The sequence below is a fragment of the Arachis ipaensis genome, chromosome B10, assembly GCF_000816755.2.
Source record: "Arachis ipaensis cultivar K30076 chromosome B10, Araip1.1, whole genome shotgun sequence".
NCBI lineage: Eukaryota > Viridiplantae > Streptophyta > Magnoliopsida > Fabales > Fabaceae > Arachis > Arachis ipaensis.
This window is the reverse complement of record NC_029794.2, coordinates 105,085,640-105,099,386: the sequence shown is the minus strand read 5'-3', so window position 1 is coordinate 105,099,386 and position 13,747 is coordinate 105,085,640. Positions and strand designations below refer to the sequence as shown.

The 13,747-nt window shown below is 34.2% G+C and overlaps 1 long non-coding RNA gene across 1 annotated transcript in view; it reads left to right on the top strand.

Annotated features, from left to right (window-relative positions):
* Positions 2,266 to 13,747, top strand: part of LOC110268276 — a 19,920-nt gene continuing 8,438 nt past the window's right edge. The window contains exons 1-2 of the long non-coding RNA XR_002356408.1: positions 2,266 to 2,328; positions 2,487 to 2,600. This is a non-coding gene — a long non-coding RNA (uncharacterized LOC110268276). The remainder of the gene's footprint in view (positions 2,329 to 2,486; positions 2,601 to 13,747) is intronic.

The following is a 13,747-nucleotide window of genomic DNA, read 5'->3' as shown; positions in this document are numbered from 1 at the left end:
TTATTATATCTAAATTAGAAATGTTTTTCGCCTTTTTACTTCAACTGCAAATACCTTTTCGCTTTTTTATTTTAATTGCAAATCTCTAATTACAAATCTATCATTTATCTATCATATATTGTATTTCTAATTTTACAATTAAAATGTGTTATATATCATTTTTTATTGTAATTGGAATTAAATTTTTTCTTTTAAAATTAAGAAATTCTCTTCTCTTCCTTACTAATTTTACAAGAAAAATGTATCGCATATCACTTTTTTATTATAATTGAAATTAAATCTTTCTTTCCAAAATTAAAGAATTCTTTCCTTCTCTTTACTAATTTTACAACAAAAATATGTCATATGTCACTCCCTCGTTACAATTGAAATCAAATCTTTTCCTCCAAAATTAAAGAGTTCTCCCATTCTTCCTTTTTCTTTCTCTATTTCTCTCATTCCTTCAACCACTCTATCTATTTTATATATCGTTATCAATATCAATGACTAATTACTAATTTGACAATCAAAATGTACAACATGACATTCTTTAATTGCATTAAAATTAAAATTAAAATATTAAAATTGAAATTAAAATATACCTATATTATGTATCATATATTACTATCTAATTTAATAATCAATTGTGTCACATGACACTCTCTTATTAAAATTGAAAAAAAAAATATTTTTTTCAAAATTAATAAACTCCCTTCCTAAATTCTATCATCTACCTCTTTCAAGTCAACCTACGACTTTTTTTTGTAAAAGTAATTTGATTTTATAAATCTTTTATGCCATGCATAATCTATACTATCAGAACAAAGTAAACCGTAATTTTAAAAAATTTATATTCTCATAATGTTATTACGGGTAAAAATATTAGTATTTATAAATGTAAGTAAACAAAAATTTGATTTTAACGTAAGCGAAATAATTTTCTAAATATATTCTATTAGGCTATGTTTGATTAGAAGGAAAGAAATAGAAAAAAAAAAAGAAAAAATTGAGTGGACTTTTATTTTTTTATATGTGTTTGGATGAAAGAAAAATAAGAAGGAAAGAAATGTTATAAAAAGACAATCTTACTCTTGTATTATAAAATATATTGAAAAAAAGTGAAGGAGTAATATTGGAAGTATAGAGAGAAAACAAGTTTTTTCTTTTTTTTTTTCAACAATCATCAATTTTTTTTATCCCTTTTCTTTTTTCTCTAATTTCTCTCCTCAACCAAACAATGAAAAATAATCATTTTCCTTCCCTTTTTTTTTTCTCTCTTTTCTTTCCTTCTATTTTCCCTTCAAACAAATATAACCTTAGTATCTCCAATAAGAAATTAATTTAATAATTGATAAAAAATGAAATAATTTAAATATATTGGTGGATGGTGTATTTTGCACATGTAAACTTGCAATTACACAGACATACAAAACGTACTCCACGATTGACACGAAAAAAGGATGTTGCATTTTGTAGGAAAAGACATCTAAACATTGAAAGGCGTCCTTGTTCCCTATCAAATGTCCAGTTTGACCATCTTGGGGCATACCAAATGTGACCTGTATTTGGCAGTGTATCAGAGCAAAACGTTACTTGCATTGACAGGAAGGACGCTTATATGTGTGACACGTGTACGTGAAGGAGGTGAGCTTGGTCTTTATAACACATATTGCGTTTGGTTGAAGGTGAGTACACTTTATAACAATACCAACGTTTATGTTTGAGGGAAGAAGAAGATTGGAAAAGAAGAAGAAAGAGGTTGAGTGTGTGAGTAAAAAAATTAGTGAAAAAATAGTTCATGATTTTACATTACCTCAAAAATATATTATGAATATTTAGACCATCCTCAATGAATAAGTATTTTTTTTGTATTTTAATTATATATAAGTTATATGTATTTGTGTTGTTATTTTTTTGGACAAAAATAAAATTTTATTTATGATAAAATAATAGTCTAATAAGACATTAACATAATCAATGAAAAGTCAAAAGACAAAGTGCACATGGGGTTTATCACCACCAATATTATAAAGAGATAAACAACATTAATAAGAGAAAGAAGAGAGTTTAGAATCATATTCCTCCACCGAAGAGCATGCAGCAGAGATGAGTTATTGTGGTAAGAGACGACGTCCTTCAAATATCCATTGGTTTTTATTCTTCCAAATCAGACAGAGTAAAGTTGCTACTTTTGCCACCTCCTTTTTATTCCGATGCAGTCTTTCCAATGATTTTGTAATTTCAGTCCATCATTTTCAAATGGGCTCATCAACACCCATTGTAGTTACTATATGGAATCCTACCAACCTCCAAGTGTCTTCAACTTTTGGACAGCTAAGTAAACAGTGGGTAATTATTTCTTTCCTTTGGTGACATCTTGGGCAAGCAGCATCCCTTACTCCTATTCTTTGAAAAATTCGCCGATTCATCAGAAGTCTATCATGCATCACTTTCCAAACGAAGACCTTCATTTAGCCGGGCATTGTAAGTTTCAAATTGAATTATAGAGGTTCAGATTTTGACAACGGTCTGACAATTGCTCTATTGGGAGATGGAAGAACTGATAAGTTATGTTATATGCACTAGAGACTGAATAGCAACCTGACTTCTCTCTCAACCAAGTAAGCATGTCTTTCCTTTCTTCGACTTTTGTCTGTATAATTGTTGTTGACATATCTAGGCTGAACAATTCATGTATTAATTCTTGGTTCCATTGTCTGTTCTAATTAATTTATTGTGAAACTCTATAAATGTATGTTTGATTTCTATTCTGACTGTCGCTCCGAATAAAATTGTACTCTTTTATCCACGGGTCTTCATAGATATTGATTTGATCTTCTCTACCCACTTTTTAGAGAAGCCCTTTTTTCAAAATTTTTCTGTCCTCTAGTAAAGTCCTCTATGTCCAAGATGGGTTGTTTCCCATAATAGCTTGAATATTTGAAATACTTAGTTCAAAGCTCAATGAGTGAGGCTTTGTAGCAAGTCTCCAACCCTGTTTTCCTAGCATAGCTAGGTTGTAAGTTTACAGGTCCTTAAAACCAAGTCCCCCCCCACTTCTTCTCCCTGAAAATAATATCGCATCTGATCCACTACAACAATTTCTTATCTCTCCTTTGACCCCACTAAAATTGCATCATCATTTTATGAATATCATCAAGTAAGACATCAGGTAGTTAGCTTATTGAGTATAGAAGTATAGCAGTTGCTACAACCTTAATCAATACTTCTCTCCCACTAATTGATAATAAGCTTTCCAGTGCTGAAGGTTCTTTACAACTTTATCCTTGATATAGCTAAATGTGGCAGTTTTAGATCTATTTATTGTAGCTGGTAATCCAAGATACTTGTCTTTGGCGCCAACATTAGGGACCTGTAGCAATGCTGCCAAGTTTGCTCGAACTGTTTCAGGGGTATTCTTGCTAAAAAAAAACTGCTAATTTTTGTAGGTTAACTACTTGTCCACTCACTTTACTGTATAATTGTAAGATATTCATAATATTTTGGAAGTTCCAGCTATTTACTTTGCTAAAAAGTATGGAGTCATCTGCAAAAAAAAAGATGAAAAATAGAGGTACAGCGGCTATTTAGTCTCAGACCAGTAATAACATCACTCTGTTCTCCTTTATGGAGCAGATGGGTTAAACTTTCTGCACAAAGAATAAAAAGATAGGGAGATAGAGGGTCGCCTTACTGTAACTCTCTCCGTGGTCTAAACAAACCAGGTTGTTGATCGTCCACAATAACAGAGTGTGAGACTGTACTCACACATTCTCTAATCCATCCAATACATCTTTCATAAAACCTCAATTGCTTCATCATCGCCCAAACAAACCTTCATTCTACCGGATCGTATGCCTTGCTTATATTTAGTTTCACTGCCATGTCATAACTACCATAACTTTTATTTTCCAAAAGTGCATAAACTCGTGCAATTAGAACATTGTCGCTAATTAAACGACCTTTAACAAAAGCACTTTGGTTATCACTTATCACCTTATTCATTAATAGCTACATCCTATGAATTAGTACTTTAGAGATAATTTGTAGAAAACACTACTTAGGCTAATCGGCCTTACCTGATTCATAGAAGTTGAATTTAGGACCTTCGGTATTAGGCATATTTAAGTGTGGTTAAAAGATTTAAGCAATCTTCCTCCTGAAAAGAAACTCCCAACAGTCTTGACCACTTTAAAACCAATGATGTCCCAATAGAATTAGTAGAACTTAGCACTAAAACCATCATCCCCAGGCACCGAGAAAGGTTTAATGGAGAAATCTACCTCCTTAATTAACCTCTTTTTCAGTAATCGGACGAGTGAGCCTGAATTTTATATGCCTATCCACCTTTTTCTTCATGTCGTCCAGTACTTCGGAAGGATCTCTAGGATTTGAGGTAGAGAATAGCTCCTCAAAATAGTTTTGAGCAATATCCGAGATGCCTGCAGGGTTAGATTTGAAGTTTCCTTCACTGTCTTCCAATCTGAGAATTCTATTCTGTCTGTTTTGGGTTTGAGTTCTCGCATGGAAAAAATTGGTGTTTTGTTCGCCCCAATTAAGCCGTTGAACCAGTGACTTTTCCTTCCAGTATGTCTCTTCCTTTTCATAAGCATCAACTAATTCTTCCTCCATTCTTCTTAACTCCTCTTTATTTACTTCTTCATTCTTGTTATTCTCCTCCTCAATTTTTTGTCAAAGCTCTAGGATGAGTTTGTTGGAGTTCTGGTTGGAATTCTTTTGCCATATTTCTACCATACAATGTCTACATTGTTTTAACTTCCAGTACAATTTAAACATCGGTGATCTCACAACCTCCAATTCCCAAAACTGCTTTACTATCCTCCTTGTCTCTTTCTTTTCGCACCATCTGTCTTGAAATTTGAACCTGTGCTTCTGCTGTCTCATATCCACATCAGAACTTAGGGATCTATGGTCTAACCCAATGTCCTCCAAATGTTGAATTGAAGCTCGCGAGTATGCTGACCTTAGTTGCATCGAGACTACACATCTATCCAACCTCTCTCGGATCAGGTTTGGACCGAACTGCTTGTTACACCATGTGAATTTTGGCCCTTTAAACCCAAATCCACCATCTGCCCTCTATTAACAAAATTGTTGAAAGTTTCTATTGAGGGTGTCGATTTCATCCGAACACCCTTTTTCTCATGATAGGCTAAAATAGTATTGAAATCACCTATTACAAGAAAATTCTCATTTGCATAATAAACCATCTCTAGGATTTCTTCATATTGACTTGATCTCATATTATCATCACAACTCAAATGCACCGCAAAAACATTCCACTCTTTTTGCAGCTGCTGTTCTTCCCACCTAAAGTGGATAAAAAATTCATCATGTTGCTGAATTGTTACCCGAGTTGCACTCTTCCAAGCCAGCACTAATCCCCCCGCAACTCCAATGGGATCTATACAATAAAACTGTCAAAGCCGACCTTCCTACATAGTCTTTCCACATGCGAAGTAACATTTTTTGTTTAAGATAAAAGCATTACTTCGAGAGAATGGGATTTATAAATCCCTTTAATGCTGTGAACTGATAAGAGTTTTCGCAAACCCTGACAGTTCTATGCCATCATCTTCATGGGTTATTGGGTGCCTTTTCTTGGGTGGAACTGATGTGGGATAAATGTCGGTTAGAAATTTTTACAAAAAAAAAAAAAATAATTCCGTTGCAAGTATAGTCCTAACCAAACAAATAACCCTCAATCAAAGTTTAAATTATTTGTCACAAGTACAAACCCCAATAAAAATAAATTGAAGTATTCAAACCTCGGGTCGTCTCTCAAGGAATTGCAGGGAAGTGTGCATTTTATTGGTTATGGGTTTGTATATTTTTGGGTTTTGGGTTTGATAGACAAGAAAATAAAGATAACAAGAAAATATAGCTAACAACTAAGAAAAGTTTTGGTAAGAAATGAGAATTGGAAGTCCTATCCTCATTATCATCCCCAATTGTGATGGCAAATGTAAATTGCCTTCACTTAGTTAACCTCTAACAAATGAAGGAAAGTCAAGTGCATACAATCAACTTGAGTTCACAAGTCCTAGTCAACTCATAGTGAAAGACTAGATTTAGTGACGCTCAAGCTAACCGACAATCTTCAATTACCAATCAACAAGAGATTTTGATAATTCAAGAGTCTCTAAATCACTCAACCCAAGTCAAGAGTACAAAAATCTACACTAAAATCCAACCAAGAATTTTATCAAATACTTGGAAGGCATAAAAGAAAAGCATCATAAAAGTGCAAGAAATATAAAACCTAAACTACCAAATGCAAGAATCAATAACTAACAATTAAAGAAAGCAACAATAAACATAGAAAACATAAATTACATTAATAGAAATCAAAAGTAACAAGAGTTCATAAACATAAAAATGACATAAAAGGGAAATTAACAATGTAAACAAAGAGATCCAAGACAATAAAGCATAAAAACATAAATGAAACTACACTAAAATAAGAATTAAAGAGAAATTAAACAAATCTATCCTAATTTCTAGAGAGAAGAGAGAGATTCTCTCTCTAGAAAACCTAACCTAAAGCATGGTAAAAACCTAATTATGACTACTTGGTTCATCCCCCTCCAATCTTTGGGTTCAAAAGTATCAGAAATGAGTTGGATTTGGGCCTCCTTGAGCTCAGAAATCGCCCCCAGCATGTTCCTTTAATGAGGTCATGTGACCAGTGTCACGCGTACACGTGGGTGATACGTGCGCTTCGCTTGGCAAAATTCCCTCTCACGCGTACGCGTGGGTGATGCGTGCGCATGGCCTTGAATCCACCAAATCCTCATTACTTCATGAATTCTCCACTTTGCATGCTTTTTCTTCATCCCTTCAATCCAACCTTTGCCTTATAAACCTGAAATCACTAAACAAACACATCAAGGCATCGAATAGAATTTAAGTGAATTAAATTTAACAATTTTAGGGCCTAAAAAGCATGTTTTAACTCTTAAGCACAATCTAGGGGAAATTCATAAAACCATGCTATTTCATTGAATAAATGTAGGAAAAGTTGGTAAAATCCACCAAATTCAATACAAAATAAACCATACAATTGTGGTTTATCAACCTCCCACACTTAAACAATAGCATGTCCTCATGCTAAACCAAGAAAGACAAGAAAGGAGGTATGGATATTTATTTAATGCAAACTATCTATATGAAATCTATCTATATGCATGCAACTACTTGGTCAAAACAATTCAATTTCCAAGAATACATATATGAACATAAGGGCTAAAGCAATCATAATCCAATTAAATCCAGAATTGAATTGAGTTATTAAAAAGAATTATAAACTTGCAAGATAAGAGATGATCATAGGTGAAAACATGTAATTGAATAATTGAACCCTCACCGGATGTGTATCCGCTCTAGTCGCTCAAGTGTATAGGGTTGATTCACTCAATTTCCTTATAATCATGCTTTCTAAGATTTGTTTTTTATCTAACAATCAACAATTATTCAATGCATGCATACAAATATCATGAGGACTTTTCTATAGGTTGTAATGGGATTAGGGTAAAGGTAAGGATGCATATGGTCAAGTGAGCTTGAAATTTGAACCTTTGACTAACTTAAGCTCTCATCTAACACATACAACAACCTATACAATTCAAAGCAAATGTAACTACCCATTCTTCACTTTTTCACACACTCATACATTCTTTTCAATTCACAACCCATATGCATTGCTATTATTACTTTACTTTGGGGCATTTTGTCCCCTTTTTATTGCTTTCTTTTTTCTCCTTTTTCTTATTTTCCTTCTTTTTTTCTTTTTATGTTTATAGTTTTTCCTTTTTTTTTCAAAATAAAATATATACAAGAGTATCAATGCATATGGTTTAAACACTTAATGTATGAGTATGTACCCAATTCCCAAGATCTTCAACAAAAATAGAAACATACACTTTATCTCTACCAATGTTTCCAAACTTTCCCACACTTAAATGACACACACTCTCACTAGCCTAAGCTAATCAAAGATCCAAATTAAGGACATTTATTATTTTCTGCTTTAAGGCTAGTAATGTGCTAAATTTAAGAATAAAAGGGGTTAAAATAGGCTCAAAATTGGCTAACAAAGGTGGATAAAAGGGTAAGGCTATTTGGGTAAGTGAGCTAAATGAAATGAAGGCCTCAATCATATAAATGCATTCATACACAGAATAATGGACATAAAGACTCAAACAAATCAAAGATTACAATCATATAAAGAGAATAATACACACAAGAATGAAAATAGTGGTTATACGATGCAACCACATAATTAGGCTCAAAACTCACAAGGTTGTGTGTTCTTAGCTCAAAAACATGTTCCACAATATGTAATTCAAGCAAGTTTCATGAAAAATTTTTACTCAAATCAATTGGGATATCAATGCCCTATATAAGAGGAGTTTTCTAGAAAAATTTCATTATTTTGACTAAGCTTGTTATATATATGCAAACTAAGAAAATGCAACTAAAAATTTTAAAAGACCTAAAAATAACAGAAAAAATTAAAATGCGAAAGTGCTAGGATTAGAAATTTGTCACCCAAAAATCGCTGATCGGTCGGAAGACCTCCCTACACTTAAAAGTTTGCACCGTCTTCGGTGCATTCAAAGATGAGCAAGGGGGTACGACGACTTTCCGGATTGCCACCTTCAGCTGGTGGATCAACCGGCTGCTGTATGTTCTTTTCTCTGCTTCCCTTTTTGCTTACAGTGAATCATCCTGAAAGATAGACAACAGGATAGTAAGACGAATAAATACAAAAGCAAGGAAGCATGAATTGTTGGAATGAGGTATGAATCACTAAAATGAAGTGAGTGAATAAGTGTGTGACATTAATGAACTAAGTGTGTCAGAACTGCACAAAAGGGGGGAAGCACTTCACTCATTTTAGTGTGCCTGAGATGCTTCAAAGGAAACTTGTTGGTTAAGACAACAACAAGGGATAAAGAAGTATGAAAGCATCCAAGAAAGAATCAAGCAACAAAGTATAACCTCAACAAAGAAATCCAACAATGACTATTAACAGCAATGATACCAAAATAGCATGCTATCAATAATCAGCAGCAATAAACAGTAAACAAGATTAATAATCCAACACTTATCATGAAAACAGAAAATTAAACTAACTAACTAACTACTAGCAACTAACAACTAACTAATATAAGGAAGATGATAGTAGATGGTAAATAATGGTGCTAGATGATGGTTGGAGAGGGGTAGAAGAGAGGAGAAGAGAAAAGAAGAAAAGAAATGGAGAGAAGAGAAGAAAAGAAGTGTGTGAAGCAGGGGTGCCCACGCGTATGCGTGGGGTGGCAAGTTTGGAATGCGACGCGTGCGCGTCTGGCACGCGTAGGCTTGGAATGGGGAAAATAGCGGGTGACGCGTACGCGTGGGACGAAATTGTGTTAGACGCACAGTGTTCGCACCCTTCGTGCACAACTCTCTATTTGGAATCATACAGCAGCAGCACTCACGCACCATTCCTGCATGGTGGTTTTTCGGGGGTCACGCATACGTGTGGGTGTTTGGAATCTTGGGGTCACGCGTACGTGTGGATGGGTGCTCTGTTTTTCAAAATTTTTCAAGTTCTAACACCAAACCAAGCATTCCAAACATCCAAACAGTCATCTAAGCACCACCAAACCTTATTAAATATACTAAACTACCAAATAAACTTAACTAACTAAACTAAACATGAAATTAAACTAATTTTACCAACATTTACAAAAGCAAAGAAATAAAAAGATGTTACCATGGTGGGGTATCTCCCACCTAGCACTTTTATTTATTGTCCTTAAGTTGGAAAATTGGGAAGCTCCTTATTATGGTGGCTTGTGCTTGTACTCATCCTTGAACTCCCACCAATGTTTGGGCTTCCAATAAACTTCAAAGTTCAAAATTAATAGCTCCAAGTTTTGATGAAGTTCAACACAAGCTAAGGGCTCCCAAAATTGATCCTCTTGAGGTCGGGATCTGATGTGTTATATTTGTCAGTATAGAATCTTCCAATAAAATTCCGTCGTTAGTATAGTCTAAACCAACAAGCTATAATGCACTAAATTTAGAAAATGTGTCACCAAAATTCAAAATCAATAACCGGGAGTAGAATCCCGGGTCGTTCTCCCTAGGAGTTGCCTTAAGATGCACATAATTGGTTATGAGTTCTCTTGGTATTTTGGAATTGAATACAAGAAGAGTAAATGAACTTGAATTAAAACAATGAGCAACTAACAATTAGACTAAGGAATACAAGAACTTAAGCTAGCAAGTGAATGACAATCAATCAATGTAAAATCCTTGGCTAGGATGTGAGAATTGGAATTCCTATCCTCATTGCCTCCATCAATTGTGATAATAATTTGTTATTGCTCCACTTAGTTAACCTCTAACTATGAAGGAAAGTCAAGTGGAGATAATCAATTTGAGTTCACAAGTCCTAGTCAAATCCTAAGGAAAAACTAGCTTTAGTGGCATTCAAATCAACTAGCAATTTCCAATTGTCAATCAACAAAAGAATTTGACAATTCAAGTATCTCCAATTACCCAACCCCCAAGCCAAGAGTGAAAATCTACTCCATAGCTATAATTGATATTTTCTCAAACACTTGGTGAACAAGAATGCAAGACATTATGAAATTAAGAAGAGAATTCAAAACTAAAGCTATCTACTACAAGCAATTAACCACAATCAAGCAATTAACAACAATGAATATGAAATTTCTCAATGTATTAATTGAAATCAATGTAAACAAGATCCAAATCCTAGATCTAAAATAACTAGAGTAAGAAGAATACTAAATTGAGAGTAGAATAATGAGGTCTACAAATTATAGCAATGAAAAATTGAATTCAAAACAAATCTAACCAAAAGATCCAAGTGAAATTGCAATTGAGAAAGCCAAAATCTAGAGAGAAGTGTGAGTTTCTCTCTCTAGAATCATAAATTGCAAAACTAGCTAAAAATTCTCTAATGTGTCAAATTCCCCTTCCTCCTTGGTCCCTTGGGTCTTTTCCCTCCAGAATTCAGCTCAAATTAGGCCAACCGCGATTTCACTAATGAAGTCACGTCCCGAGCGTCATGCGTTCGCATCGTCTAGATTTTTGCGAGCCACGCGTACGCGTCAAGCACGCATACATGATGAGCGGATAATTTATACCCTTTTTGGCATTGTTTTTACATAGTTTTTAGTATATTTTAGTTACTTTTTATTATATTTTTATTAGTTTTTATTCAAAAATCATATTTCTGGACTTTACCATGAGTTTGTGTGTTTTTCTGTGATTTCAAGTATTTTCTGGCTGAAATTGAGGGACCTGAGCAAAAATCTGATTCAGAGGCTGAAAAAGGACTGCAGATGCTGTTGGATTCTGATCTCCCTGCACCCGAAGTAGATTTTCTGGAGCTACAGAAGCCCAATTGGCGCGCTCTTAACTGTGTTGGAAAGTAGACATCCTGGGCTTTCCAGCAATATATAATAGTTCATATTTTTCCCAACATTTGATGGCCCAAACTGGAGTTCAAAGTCAACCTAAAATATCTTGGCGTAAAACGCCCAAGCTGGCACCAGAATTGGAGTTACACGCCCAAACTGGCACCAAAGTTGGCGTTTAACTCCAGGAACAGCCTAAGCACAAAAAAGCTTCAATGCTCAGCCCAAGAACACACCAAGTGGGCCCCGGAAGTGGATTTCTACACTATCTGTACTTAGTTACTCATTTTTTGTAAACCCTAGTAACTAGTCTAGTATAAAAACTACTTTTAGAGATTTATTTTACGTCTTTGGTTGAATCTTTTATCTTTTGAATTTGTATGTTCACGTTTGGAGGCTGGCCTCACGGCCATGCCTAGACCTTTTTCACTTATGTATTTTCTACGGTGGAGTTTCTACACCCCATAGATTAAGGTGTGGAGTTCTGCTGTTCTTCATGAATTAATACAAGTGCTATTATTTTTCTATTCAATTCATGCCTACTTCTTCTCTAAGATATTCACTCGCACTCCAACCTGATGAATGTGATGACCCGTGACACTCATCATCATTCTCACTTATGAACGCGTGCCTGACAACCACTTCTGTGAGATCAGAGTCTTCGTGGTATAGGCTAGAACCATTGGCAGCATTCCTGAGATCCGAAAAGTCTAAACCTTGTCTGTGGTATTCCGAGTAGGATCTGGGAAGGGATGACTATGTCGAGCTTCAAACCTGCGAATGTGGGGCACAAGTGACAGTGTGCAAAAGGACAATGGTCCTATTTCGATGCTAGCGGGAACCGACAGATGATTAGCCGTGCAGTGACAGTGCATATGGATTTGTTTTCATCCGAGAGGATCATACAGCTTGCCATGGAAGGAGGTAACGCATGGTTGGAAGAAGGCAATAGGAAAGCAGAGGTTCAGAAGCGACAAAGCATCTCCATAGGCTTATCTAAAATTCCCACCTGTGAATTACATAAGTAACTTTATCCTATTTTATATTTTTTTATGATTTTAATTATCAAAACCTCATAACCATTTGAATCTGCCTGACTGAGATTTACAAGGATGACCATAGCTTGCTTCAAGCCGACAATCTCCGTGGGATCAACCCTTACTCACGTAAGGTATTACTTGGACGACCTAGTGCACTTGCTGGTTAGTTGTGCGGAGTTGTGAAAAAGAGTTGAGATTAAGATTGTGCGTACCAAGTTTTTGGCGTCATTGTTAGAGATCACAATTTCGTGCACCAAGTTTTTGGCGCCGTTGTTGGGGATTGTTCGAGTTTGGACAACTGACGGTTCATCTTGTTGCTCAGATTAGGTAATTTTATTTTAATTTTGAGCTTTTTATTTTTATTCTTTTTATTTTCAAAAAAAATTTTTCAAAAAAAAAATTTCAAAAAAAAAATATAATAAATAAATAAAATAAATTATTCTATGTTCTTCAGAATTTTTAAGAATGAATTCTAGAGTTTCAGATGATATTTGAAGCCTGGCTGGCTGCTAAGCCATGTCTAATTTTTTTGGACTGAGGCTTTCACTTATCATTGCAAAAGCTTTTTGATTCTCATCAATTCAGCTGTTGTATGTCTGATTTGTATGCTGAAACTTGGCTAGCCATTGGCCATGTCTAATCTTTTAGACCGAAGCTTTCACATAAAGCCTGGCTGACTATTTAGCCATGTCTAAATTTTTGGACCGAAACTTTAGACTAACATTGCATGATTCTTGGAATTCCTATTAAAAATTTTGAATTTATTTATTTTCTCTTTCCAAATTAATTTTCGAAAAATTAAAAAAATTAATAAAATCATAAAAACTTAAATTTTTTTTGTGTTTCTTGTTTGAGTCTTGTGTCAAATTTTAAGTTTGGTGTCAATTGCATCTTTTTAATTTTATTAAAATTTTCGAAAATTCATGCATGTGTTCTTCATTAATCTTCAAGTTGTTTCTTGATGATTGTCTTTGTTTGATCTTTACATTTTCTTGTTTTGTATCTTTCCTTGTTTTTCATATGCATTTTTGATTTATTAGTGTCTAAAGTTTAAAAATTTTTTAATTTTGGAGTCTTGCATGTTTTTCTTTTCTTAAAAAAATTTTCAAAAATATGTTCTTGATGTTCATCATGATCTTCAAAGTGTTCTTGGTGTTCATCTTGAAATAAAAACTTAAAATTACTCTTTCTCTTTTTGTAGTTTTACTTTGTACTGTATTTTTAATACTTAGTTTTATTCTTTTTATATGTTCTTGTGAAACTTAC